Source organism: Ochotona princeps, chromosome 2, assembly GCF_030435755.1.
Source record: "Ochotona princeps isolate mOchPri1 chromosome 2, mOchPri1.hap1, whole genome shotgun sequence".
Taxonomy (NCBI): Eukaryota; Metazoa; Chordata; class Mammalia; order Lagomorpha; family Ochotonidae; genus Ochotona; species Ochotona princeps.
In genome coordinates this window covers 121431751-121445510 of record NC_080833.1, presented here as the reverse complement: position 1 = coordinate 121445510, position 13760 = coordinate 121431751, and positions in this window count along the sequence as shown.

Here is a 13760-nt window from a genome sequence, read left to right as displayed (position 1 = left end):
TCGCGAAGCGTGGTATTTACTTCCTGGATTCGTGAGTCTTAAGGAATAGTCAACGTTTTTCTGTCGCGTCGTGTAGAAGCAGCCGCCCCGGAGGTCAGGAGGCCCAGCCCCTGCATGCTTTGGAAGTGGCCACCTGCCCACTGCTGACCCAGAGTTAGATCCAAATATTTCACCCTCTGGGTGTTTCAAGAAGTTTCATGGTCTAGCTGCTACCTAGGCATCCAGTACAGTGGAAGTAACACTCGCGATCCGGTGCTAAATTCACTTTCTTCTGTTGTTGATTAGCTCATTTGAAAGGCAGGCGGGGAGATAAAGATCTCGCGTCTGCTGGGACAGAGCAACACCAGGAGCCCAGAACTCAACCCAGGTCTCCAGGCTCGGTGCTGAGAACCAAGTACCGGAGGCACTGTTTGCTACTTCCCTGGGAGTTCATCCACAGAAAGCTGGATCTGAAACGGGAGTGGCCGCTCAGCTGCGGTGTGCGCAGCCCTGCCCCTGAAGTCCACCTCCGCAGACAACCGCACTTCTGTGGGCAAGCCGCTAGGAAGTTCAACGTGTCCTTTCCAAACCTTCTGCCGTGCACTTTCCACCTAAAACCTTTCCTTCTTCAGATACAGGCTGGCAAAGATTCTCCTGACCTTGAAGCTTGCACTAGCCTGAAAGAATCTGCCTTGCTCTGACACAATTCCTTCAAAAACTCTTTTCCCAATCCCTGGAGATGGATTGAATCACTTTCTTCTGTGAGCCAACATACTGATTTAGGCCAGTTTTATTTATTCCAGTTATCACGAGTCCACTTTTCCAACAGAAAATGAAAAATGGAATACCTGCTATTTGTCAAGGCTCTTTTTTATTACCAAATAACACCCACGCCCTGTCTTCTAATAAGTTGACAATGGGAAGGAAAAGGAGGGACACAGCACAGTGCCTTGACAGGCTGATTGTCTGCTTGCAGCACCAGTATCCCATGGGCACCGGTTCAAGTCTGAGCAGCTCCACTTCCAGTCTAGCTCCCTTCTTGTGACCTGGGAAGGCAGCAGAGGATGGCTTAAGCCCTTGGGCCCCTGCACCCACATGGGAGACCTGAAGACAAGCCCCCAGCTCCTGGCTTCGGACCAGCCCAGCAGACACTTGGGGAGTGAACCAGCAGATGGAAAACCTCTTCATCTCTGTCTTTCCTGTTTCTGTAAAACCTGCCTTTCAAAAAAAAAAAGATGTAGAAAACATAACAGTGGGATCCCCAAACATAATTTCAGTGGTACAATCAGAGTTCCCCACTGCTTAAATACGTTTTCCATCTGTCAAATTTCGTCTAAAATTTCAAATGCTTCCAGGTAGGAAATCACACTGATTTGCTTAATCGGTCATTTACATCATAGCCTTGAGAGCAAATCTCTATACAGATGTTCCGAATAGAGAAGCAAGATCTGATACCTTAGAACTACATGTCCTTGCCTGTCTTTTAGGATTAACCACTTACCCAAAGGACTGCACTGGCACTGTTGGCCACTACAAGGCTCTAACCCTACAGCTCAAGAAGTCATTTGTCTGTATCTTGTTGACGAAGTATTGTCCACAGGAGTTTGTTTAGAGGAATTCCAGGTCTGAGGCAGAAAGGAAGTACTACCTGTGTGTGACCCAAGGAGAAATCCCGTTGGCCACCATAAGAATTCCTTAAGGAATATAGCATCCCTGATCGTTCAAAGGAAGCTCACACACACCACTGACAAACCAGAAACCTGGACATAAGCTCTCCTCTCCTCTCAGCCTCGTGTTGAATCCACAAATACCTTCACTCCCAACACCTCTGGGAATAGAACTTAAGCAATAGCTACCCAGCTCCTTGCTCTGCACGTTGCAATAAACCCCTTCTTGGTCCCATCACCCAATGCGAGTCATTGGTTTTCTGCATGTTGGGAGAAAATTCTAGAGCAACACTTCCAACTAGCTTGCCAGGCCACCCTATCCAGGTCTTGCTGCTTTCTTCACCTAGCCTCCTAAAACAAACATTTTTTCCAAAATTTTCCTAGATAAGTTATGATAAAGATACTCTCTAAATAGAAACATAAAAATTAGACTAGTTATGTCCTCCAACCGAACAATACGTTGGCGGACTTTTAAAGTATCTTTGTATAATTTCAAATGTTAGATTTTTTTTTTTAATATTGGGTAAGGATTTTCAGTGCCTGTTTAAATACCATCATGGAATAACTGTCTTTTATTGTAACTGTTTTGTAAAGCTGATTAAAAGAAAAGATTTTATCAATTTGTTTGTAAGGCAGAGTTACAGAGAAGGAAACAGAGATCTTCCATCAGCTAATTCATTCCTTAAATGGCTACAGTGGTCAGGGCTAGGCGAGGCCAGAACCTGGCAGGGACTCAGGTACCTGGGCGCGCCTCCTCTGCTTGCCCATGCACGTTAGTGAGAAGCAGGCACTGAGGCAGAGCAGTGAGGACTCAAACCTGGACTCGAACGCGGAATGCAGTACTCCAGCCTGCTTCCTTATAACATAGCTGATTCTTGAAATGGAGTGATTTCCTAGGATTTAATAGAGGGAAGGCATTCATTTTGAATCAGACTGAATGAATCAAATCAAACCATCTATTTTGCTGGTTGCCAAAATTCAATTATGCCAAGAACCAACTAATCAGTTGCTTATTAACCAGTTACTGTGGAAATGTATGGATTCAAAAAACATTTTTTTGGCACCTGCTATGTTATTGGAAATTGTTCTGGGTACTAAGGATACAGCAGTGAATAAGACAAGTGAGATCCCTTTCATCTTGGAGCATCCATTCTAACAGAAACAGAAAGCTGGATGTTGATCAGTTCTGTAGAACGTGAAGCCAGTTAACTGGAGCGAGTAAGTGTAGGGAGTGAGAACAGACTGATACAGATGTGGTACTCAAAGGAACCCTTTCGGGCCTGGCTTGGTAGTCTAGCAGCGAAAGTCCCTGCCTTTAATGAACTGGGATCCCGTGTGGGCACCAGTTCGTGTGTCAGCGGCCCCACTTCACATCCAGCTCCTTGCCTGTGGCCTGGGAAAGCAGTCAAGCATGGTCTAAAGCCTTGGGACCCTGCACTTACACAGGAGACCTAGACACAGGAGACCTGGAAGAAGCTCCTGGCTCCTGGCTTCGGATCAGCTCAACTCCAGCCGTTGCAGCCACTTGGGGAACAAATCCTGGGACGGAAAATCTTCCTCTCTGTCTCCCTAAAGGATGTTAGATAACAAAAGCTAGAGGGGGATGTTCCAGGTAGAGGAGGAATCAAGTAGCCAGGGCCAGTATGGCATTCGACTGGTTGCATTTTAGGGCCGGAGTGGAGGGAAGCAGGGGTTCAGAGAGGCAGGTGAAGGCTTGGTCATGAAGACATTATCAGCTATACCATATTCTTTCTCAGCAGCCTTATCAATTAAAAAGAAAAACTGTCACACAGAATCTTCAGGAAGCTCTGAACAGCTTCTCCTGTTTATGAAGCTCAAATGATGGGAATGTCCTGCCTTGGGTTCAGCTAAGCTATGTTTCCTTTTTACTCATGTTAATTGAACCTGATCTTGCCCTCTGGAGCATCGTGGGAAAGTACATCCCCCCCCCCCTTCTCTTCTAATCTTAAAACAATTGTCATGCTTTTCTGTTTTTCCCTTTGTCCACTTATATATATCTATATTCATCCATCCACCTGTTTATTTATTCCATGAATGTATGTCTAAGACCAGGGTACAATGCTTAGAAAAAGACATTACAATGATTCACATGAATAAACTGTGATACCTCTTAACCTTTAGTTACTTGGTTCAAGTCATCTGTACTTGGTGCAAAGGATATAGAGCCACATGAGACAGTATCTGTAATCTCAAAAAAAAAATGCACTCAAACATATAAAACAAAGTACAGGGCAGACACTTGACACAGTGATTAGGACATCACTTGGGATGTCTGAGTGTTTGAGTTCAAGTCCAGGCTCCACTGTCAGTCCAACTTCCTGCTAATGCACACATCAGGGGAGGCAACGAGAGATGGTTAAAGTATTTGGGTCCCTGCCACCCACATGTGAAACTCAGACTGGATTCCAGGTTCTGCCTTTGATCTAGTTCAGTCATGGCTGTTGCCAGCATCTGTGGGTGAAATGGCAGATGGCACCTCTTTCTCTCTCTCTCTCTCTATGCCTTTCAAATACATTTTAAAGCATTTTTAAAAAGCTAAATTAATGCAGATAATACTACATAACAGCTAGGCAACAGAAGAATCATTAGTTCTCTCTGTGTGGGTTAAGAATGATTCATGATGAAGCTGATACAAGACCAAGGTTTTAAAGAGGAAAAATAAGTCACTCCAGGAAGAGACAGTTTGCTTAGGGAACAAGGCTAGAGAAGCACAGGTGTGGAGATGTGGAACATCACCAACAAGTAAGGAGCAGGAAGTGGCTGGGGGGTTGCTCAAGCAAATTGCCCATTTTGTTACAGGGTTGTTTTTTGTGTGTTTGTTTTTGTTGTTGTTTTGCTATCCCTGAGTTTCTGAAGCTCTTTGTAAAGCCTGGATATTAGTCCCCTATCACTTGTGTAGAATGCAAAAATTTTCTCCCATTCTGTTGGTTGCTTCTTCACTTTGTTAATTGTTTCCTTTGCTGTACAGAAGCTTTTTAGTTTGATGTAGTCCTATTTGTTCATTTTGACTTTGACTGCCTGTGCTTTTGGCGTCTTTTCTAAGAAGTCTTTCCATGTTCCTATATCTTGGAGTGTGCATCCTATGGTTTCCTTTAATACTTTGCTGTTTTCTGGGTGTAGATGTAGGTCCTTGATCCATTTAGAGCTGAGAATGAAATTATTCTATTTACAACCAGGTGGTCCCAACTAGACCCCAATATGCTCAGTGAAATCAGTCAATCACAAAAGAACAAATACCATATATTCTCTCTTATATAAGGAAACCAACATTGAAATTGTAACTCCAGTAGTCCAATCCATACTGTTTTTTGATTGTTTGTTTGCTTCTTTGGCTATATCCCACGTGATTTGATGTTTTTTTTACTTCAGTTTGGTTCATTCAAAATAATCTCTTTTCTCTAGTCGAATTCATCATGGGCTCTTGGATTATACGATGGCATCATTTTCCCAAGAGACTTTTGTGTTCCCTTTTTGTCACTCATTTGTTGGTTACGGAGTGGCACGTTTTTTGTTTTGTTTTGTTTGTTTTGTTTAGTGGTACTGTAATTTGTTGTTGATGTTGTTGTTGTTGATGTGACTGCTCTAACTCATGCCAGTTGTTGACCTTGTCTCATGGCTTCTCACTTATGGTAATGAATAGTGATGGAGTACTGGGGTCTATCATATACAGACGTGGGGGTATAATGGAACATGCATCCCTGCATCCAGACAAAAGATGGATTCCCAACGAAACTGTTGGACATGTGTAGACAATGGGATGTTGGACTGACATTATCTGTACCAACAATGTCGGGGTACACTTAAATAAGAGACTGATGGAATTATGATTCCTTATGAAGAACTACACTACTGTAACAAAATGGGAAAAATCTAACGGGGGTGGGAGTTTGAGGGGGAATCCCAGCCTATACAAAATTGTACCTCACAATTTAAAATTCAAAATAAAAATATATTTAAAAAAAAGAATGTACCATTTTATACCCTAGAAACACACAGTGAAACTAATTCCTTCACTATGTCTCCTTGTCAACACAAGGCTTTATAATCTTAATATTTGTAAATTTAATTGGTAAAAAAATAAGTTATTGGCTTATATTTAATAAAAAGTAAATAAAAATAATTGAGGGGTCTGGCGCGGTGGCCTAGTGGCTAAAGTCCTTGCCTTGAACACACTGGGATCCCGTATGGGCGCTGGTTCTAATCCCGGCAGCCCCACTTCCCATCCAGCTCCCTGCTTGTGGCCTGGGAAAGCAGTCGAGGATGGCCCAAAGCTTTGGGACCCTGCACCCGCATGGGAGACCTGAAGGAAGCTCCTGGCTCCTGGTTTCTGATCGGCTCAGCACTGGTCATTGAAGCCACTTGGGAAGTAAACCAGTGGATGGAAGAGCTCTCCCTCTGTAATCTGCCTTTCAAATAAAAATAAATAAGTGAATCTATTTTTTTAAAAAAAATTGCAATATTTTAAATCATGTGTTTAGAAAAGCGTGTTACATGAAAAATAGTTGTGAGAAGTAAATATTGAACACACCTGTGGCTTACACACTTGTATCAGCATCATTTGCTCATCATTTGCTTCCCCCTTGTCGTCCCATCCCTGCCACCCTTTCGCTAAGACCCTTGCAGGGAACCAAGTCTTCTTTCTCAAAACAGTTCTGCGCTAGCTGGCCATGGGCAGGCGCTGCTGCACCTCCAACTCTGGCCGCTAGGGGCCCTCAGCTCCCCTGTCCTAAGCAGAGACAAAACATTTCCTTTCTAACTTTTATGACAGAAGTCTCATAGGTCATTTCTTTTTCAAAGAATTATTATTATTATTACTTTGATGATCTTTAATAATTGCTTAGGGCTCAAAGGGTCAAGGGCTACAGGGAGGTAGGTAAAACCATTGTTTCCTCTCTTTTTTCTGTGTCTGGGGAAGAGGGGGAGACAAAGGGAGAAGCCCCACCCAGCCTCCCACCCATCCCAGGGTCTCTGATGTGAGGCATGCTCTGAGGACACTGCTCAAGTGGTTTTGATAGTTCAACAGTTCTGAATTGCTGCCAATCTCGCCATTCCAAGCATGATGATATCTCTTCAGAATCTACTGGCTGATATAGTCCACCTTAGAGTCTCCGTTTGCCCAGATTTTCATTGCCAACACGTGTCTGTGGTAGATGACTGATTTGTTCTGTCCTCCATCCTCTATTGTGGTAACAGGTGTCCTCTGCAGGCTCCAGTGGACTGCCATATCCTCCATGTGCACCTGGATATGCTGTCCACTGGTCCGTCTGAGCCTCTGAGGAGGTTCATCTCTGACACATGCACTCCACGGTCAGACCATGGAACCTGCAATTCTCTCCATAGTTGGAGTTCTGAGTTCAGCAGTTCAGTTGGGGGAATTCCCAAAGAAACTTGTCCGAGGTGATCCCAGACCTGATTATTGTATGTGCTTGCCAGTACAGGGTCCAGCACAGTCTGTCACCCCAATCAGCTTATGCATATGCTGGTGGTTGCAATTGCTGGGTTAGTTCTGTTTCCAGCCTTGTCTTCTATACAAACTAATGGGTGTTGCAGCCCAACCTGATCCTGCCCACCACACACTCCTCCCTCACACAAATCAGTGGGAGCTGTAGTCTGGTTGGAGCAACCCACAATAGCAATAACAATAACTCCATCAGGCCTGCCCCCTGTCCCGCAGTTCCCTTGCTTGCCAGTATGTACAGCAGACTGGTCCAGTCTGTCTCACATCCCACTTAGCTCTTATATATGTCAATGGGCATTGAAGCCTAGTTCAACCCAACCAGCCTGACTATCCAGCCCACACACCTGCCAGCAGTTGCCTTTCTGTCTAGCCATGCTTGCCCTAATCTTGGTTCTCATGCTGACCAGTGGGAATGATAACCCAAGAGGGAGGTGTCCACTTTTCCCTACTGGGTCTACTCCTATTCCCAGATCTTGCACTCTCCAGGTGGTTCTGCAATTTAGCTTGACAGAGTTTTCCCCCAGTGCTGGCATCTGTCAACTGATGCTGCGGCAAAGCCCAACCAACCCTCATCCACTCTGACTTAAGGTTGTAGCAGTAGGAACAATCAACCCAGCCTGGTTTTTCCTGATCTAGCTCACATGAGGCTAACAAGTGTTGTAGCCCTGCCCAGTCTGCTCTGCCCCCATCCCAACTCACGCTTTCCAGTGGGAGTAGTGGTCCAGCAGGGGAGCCCCATGCACCCCCTTACTGGCTTTGTCCCCTCCCCCCTGGTTCTCATGTGTGCAGGTTGGGTGCTGCAGCCCAGTTTGGCATGGCCAGCCTCACCTAGGCATGTGCCAATGGGTGCTGTAGCCCGACCCGGCCCGACCCACCCTCAATTCCAGCTGATGCTGGTGGGGGCTACAGCCTAGCCCAGCCCAGCTGGTACCTAGTCCCAGCCCTAATATGTACTGGTACTATGTTGCGACCGAACCTGGCCCAACCCACACTCCATTTTGTTACTCAGAATCACCAGCGGTTGATGTGAACTGGCCCAGCTTGGTTCACTCCCAACCTGTGCCAATTGTATGCCGGTGGGTGCCGTTGTCTGGCCTGGTCTGGGCTGCTCCCTCTCGTGGTTCTTGCGCTCACCCGCAGGGACTGTGTCCTGCCAGAGTTTCCCAAGCTCCTCCATCAGAACCTCTCCCAGTGTCAGGTCTCACACATACTGGTGGGTCCATGGGCCAGCCCTACTTAGTCTACCTCCTGTCCTGGCAGTAACAGTGGCCTTTCCTAACTGACCTTCAATCCATTCCAGTTCTTACTGTTGGATGTTTCTGCCCAGCCAAGCCTAATCCACACACAGACAAAGTTCACACATGACTCTGTAGGGGCAGAGACCTAGCCTAGCCTATCCTACACTACCCTGGTCCTCTTGAGCACCAGTGAGTGCTGGGGTCTAGCCTAGTCTTGTGCGCCCAGCCCAAGTCCACACTTGTGCCAAAGGACACTGCAGCCATATCCAGATCAGAACACAGCTCCCACTCTGCGCCCCCCCACCCCCGCACTCACCAGTGGGAACCCCAACCCAGCCAGGGTGTCTCCTTAGCTCCCCAACCAGACCTGTTCCCAGGCCATAGATCTTGTGTATGCCAGTGGTTGCTCTGACCCAGTTCTGGCCTAGTCCCTCACTAGTCTTGGCCTTTGTCTTTGGATGCTGTAGCCTTACCTGACCCAGCCTGTCCCCAAGTCCTGACTCTCGCTGCCGGGTGCTGGAACCTGGCCCTGCTCAATCAGCTCCCATCCCTAGCTCATGCAAACCAGTAGATACAACAGCCAAACCTGACCTGACCTGTTCAGTTTCCAGCCTGGTTTCTGCTATTGCTGGTAAGGTAAGGTTGGCTCAGCCCTGCCTGGTCTGGTCCCTTCCAAAGGCAATCCACACATTAGCCAACAGTTGGAATTACCCTGTCCAGCTTCCCTCACCTTCAGGCCTGATCACCAGTGGGAGCTATGACCCACTAGGGCAGTTTCCCACATTCCCCCACTTGGCCCACTCCTAGACACAGATCTCATTCATGCCAGTAGGTGTTAAGTCAGTGCCAGCCATAGCCTGCCCCTCCATCTTGGACTTGTATGAGTTTGTGAACGTTGTGACCCAGCCCACCCCACACCCTCTTCACTATGCATATGCAGGTGTGGCAGCCTGGATCTGCCTAGACTGTTCTCAGTCCCTATATCCATGATCACACCTAGCTCAGCCCATCACCACCTGAACTCTTGAGCTAACCAGTGGGACTTGTATTTCCATAGGGTTTGGTCCACACATCCTCCACAGAATCTACTCTTGGACCTGGTTCTCTTATGTGCTGGTTAATATCATGGCCCTGCCTAATGTGTCCCATCCCCTGTTCTGACATTCAGTCAGGATCTAGCCCTGCTAGGCAGGCCCCCAGCCTTAGCTTTTGCATGGACTGGTATGTGGTGGTCAACAATGTTCCATGACAACAAGCCCTACTCAAGACTCCCAGGTAGGCTGGTGAATCAATCTGACCCATACAGATCATTCAGACTCTCCCTCCAAACCACCAGGTTTCAGTCCCCTCGCTTATCCGCAAATACAATGACCCTGTCATCGTGAGTCCCTTAGGATTTATTCCTCACCTACATGCACAGTAGCCTTATCCATGGATGTCCCCAGGTAGCAATTCCACACCCCCAAGACCCCAGAGCTTGCTTCTGGGTGGACAATGGGTGGAGACCAGTGCCAGTGGACACGCTGGCTGACAAAGTCCAAAGTTCAGGACTTGCTCACTGTGCAGCAATGGTGGCTGGGGCTATTGCCCCAAGCATTGAGTCTGATGTGGCTGGGGTACCTAACAGCTGCCAGGCTGCTGGACGCTCCCACCACCCAGGCTCTGAGGTTAAACTCCCCTAGGTCCCTCCCACTGCAATATGGCGGCAGCAGGTAGAACCAGCACCTGCCCTAGCTCCTAAGAGATTCCTTTACAGCGTACTTAACACAATGGGAGAAATGTCTCGGGTCCAGGCAAGCCCAGGACTCACTCACTGCGTGGATGCAGTGGCCTTGGTCAGGGCCCCAAGCACTGAGTGCCACCTGGCCTAGGTACCTCCAGCAGCTGCCAAGCTGTTGGAAGCTCCCGCCACTCAAGCCCCAAGATCAAACTCCCCTAGGCCCCCCCTGCCACAAGATTCATAGATAACTTCAAAAGAAAATTCCCAATAAACCTACAGAAAAGAAATAGAATTAAAAGAACCAATACTCCAAACAACAAACACAGCGTTCAGGTTTAAAGCGCATTACTTCACTTGTCATTACAAGGAAGCCCCAAGACAACTAGTTTTGTGAAGAGAAAGTTTCTGTTTAGCTCACACTTACGGAGATCCAAAGTCCTGATCCAGACTGCAGAGCCTGTGTGGGAAAAAGCACCACACCGTGGGCCAGGAGGCAGAGGGAGCACCGGGCCCCCTTGGGCGCCCACTATCTGCCTCTCTGGAGAACCCAAGTAGCACCCCTCCCTCCAGCAGCAGCCTTTAACCGGGTGGGCATCACAGTCACTGAAAGAACATTCTGGGCACTCTTCCTTCCTCTCACAAACCAAGCATCAAATGAAAGCGACCATGGCAGGAGGGTTCACAGATCCTCGGAGTCCCCGCTCCTCCACCTTACTCTCTGCCTGTCTCCAATCTCCTGGTCTTCTCCTGCAATCTAGCCGGTGTCTCTTTAGCCATCTCAGGGTTGTGTGGTAGTCAGCGTGGGGAGTCTGGATTTCTTCAATCCCTTTCCTTGACTGTATGGGACGTCATACATTTTTCCCTCTTTGTTTTATTCATTTGAAAGGAAGGCAGAGAGATGGCCAGAGAGCTCCCATCTGCTGGGTCACTTCCCAAATGCGTGCCGTAGCAGGAGATGGATCAAGATGAACCCTAGAGCTGGAGACTGCCTGTGGGTCTTCCTTGCGGCTAGCAGGGACTCAACAATTTGAGCCCTCCTCTGCTGCCTTCCAGGGAGCGCATTAACGGGAAGCTGGGTTGGAAACAGAGCTGGGACTCAAACCTGGGCACCTGAAAACGAGATGTCGGCGTCCCAGGCAGCACCTTCACACCTGCGCCAAATATCCATCCTTGATCTACCCTAATGCCAGACTCCCGGTGGCACAGTCACAATCAGCGAGTGTGGGCGAGTCAGGAGCAGAATCCAAGCGTGGTGACATCTCAGCCCCTGAACTGCTGTCAACACCGTAATTCCTCCCTCAATGTGCCGTGCTGGGGGTGACTTTGTTTTATAATGGTAATGGTAATACGAATAGAAAGGTATGACTTTAATATGCTTCTTACAAGAAGGGATCTTGAATTCTAAATATGAATAAAATAACTGTACACAAAGAGACGTATCTATATTTTCTTCAGTTGTTCAAGTTTTCACATAATCAACTTTGTGTGTGTGTCCGGCATTTTAACAGTGTGGGTTAAGCCTACAGCACCAGTTCAAGTCTAGCTGTTCTGCTATTGCTCTAGCTCTCCACTAATACGCCTGGGAATGAAGCAGAGGATGGCCCAAGTTCTTGGTCCCCTGCATACATGCAAAGGACCCAGAAGAATCTTCTGGCTCCCGGCTGTTGACTGGCCCAGCTCCAGGCATTGCAACCATTTGGGGAGGGAACCAATGGTTGGAATCTTTCTCTCTCTCTCTCTCTCTCTCTCTCTCTCTCTCTCTCTCTCTCTCTCTATATATATATATATATATATATATATATATATATATATAACAGATAATATAAAGCATTATTTCATTAAAGCTTGCAAGATGATAGTTTTAAAAATCTACTCTTTCTCCTGCATTTATTTACTAGAATTTCTTATTTATAAAAACCTTCTCTGACTACTGTTTGATTACACAAAAATGCAATTCCTACAGGAAAAATGGAACTCATGTTTGATTCCTTCCTTTTATTTACTAACTTGTCAGGAGTTGGTTGCCTCACAGTTACAACTGGTGACCAACAGATATTACAAAATAACTAAATTCAAAAGTTTTTTCTACATTGGTTATGCTCCAATCCCTTATAATTTTTTGTTGCTCAAATTGTCCATGTAGCTCAACTCTTCTTAAAAACAAAACGTTTAATTTTTCTTGGAAAGGCAGATATACAGGGAGAAGGAGAGTCAGAAAGAAAGATCTTCCATCTGCTGGTTCACTCCTCAAGTGGCCACAACGAGCAGAGCTGAACTGAGCTGAAGCAGGTGTTTCTCTGCTAGGTCTCCCGGATGGGTGCAGAGACCAAGAGGCCATATTCTACTGCTTTCCTAGGCAATAAGCAGGGAACTGGATTAAAAACTGGAGCCGGTGGGACACGAACTGGCACCCATAAGGGATGCCAGCACTTGGAGGTAGATGACTAGCCAGTTGAGCTATCAGGCCAGCTCAGCTCTTCTGTCTTTTTAAAATGACTCCACTGCTTGATCTTTGAAATACCCTCTCTCTTCTGGTGCTAGAAAGGTTTCCAGCCTTGTGATTTATGCTTTGGATCCAGAGCTAGAATAAACTGTTTTTGCAAAGAGCCTTACTTCCTCCCACAGGCTAATGGTATCTGAAGCCACATCAGGTACAGGGATGTGCACTGCGCTGAATCTTCACTGCTCTGTGTTGTCGTTTCTTCTCCCCTTTTAGGTCAATTCAGTTAGCAAATATTTTAAGGAGGAGAAAAATCTCAACTAGAAAGGACGCATTTCTCATGCAAACTGCCTCATCAGTTTTGTAGTTGACTTTTTTTTCCCACTAAAAAAGCACAGGTCTCAAACCATCATCATCGTCGTCATTTACTCGTTTGCGCTTTCAAGTACAATGCCTGGAATTGTTTCAAGCCATGCTCAAGGACTACAGAGGGGTGGGCATCGGGCATAGCGGTACAGATGCTGCTCGGGTCACCCACATCCCATCCGAGCACGCCTGGTTTGTAGTTCAGCTCTGCTTCCCATCCAGTTCCCTGCTAGTGCACAGCCTGGGATGCCGCAGGTGATGGCTGAAGAAGTTGGCTTCCTGCCACCCACGTGGAGACCTGAAAGGGGTTTCTCAATCCTAGGCTTAGCCTGGCCCAACCCTGGCTTTGTTGCATGGACTTGAGGATTCTAGAAGCTGGAATGTCTCTCTCTCATGGTCCCGTATCGCAAGTAAAATAAAAATAAATGATTAATTTAAAAATAAATACACGAGAGCAGCGGGACGGAGCGGTTAGCACCATGAGTCTCTTCAATGAGCCCAAGAGTGAGATGATGCCCGAGGAGCTGCAGAAGCGGGAGGAGGTCAACACGGGACCCCTCTCGGTGCTCATGCAGTCAGTCAAGAACAACAGGTGCTTATCAACTACCGCAACAACAAGAAGCTGCTGGGCCGCGTGAAGGCCTTCCACAGATACTACAACACGGTGCTGGAGGATGTCAAGGAGATGTGCACCGAGGTCCTGAAGAGCGGCAAGGGCGAGAAGTCTAAGCCGGTCAACAGGACCGCTACATCTCCAGGATGTTCCTGCGCGGGGACTCGGTCAGCATGGTCCTGCATAACCCCCTCATTGCCACAAGTAGGACCCCTGCCTACAGAGCACGCACGCACGCCCCCGCCTGCCCCCGCACCT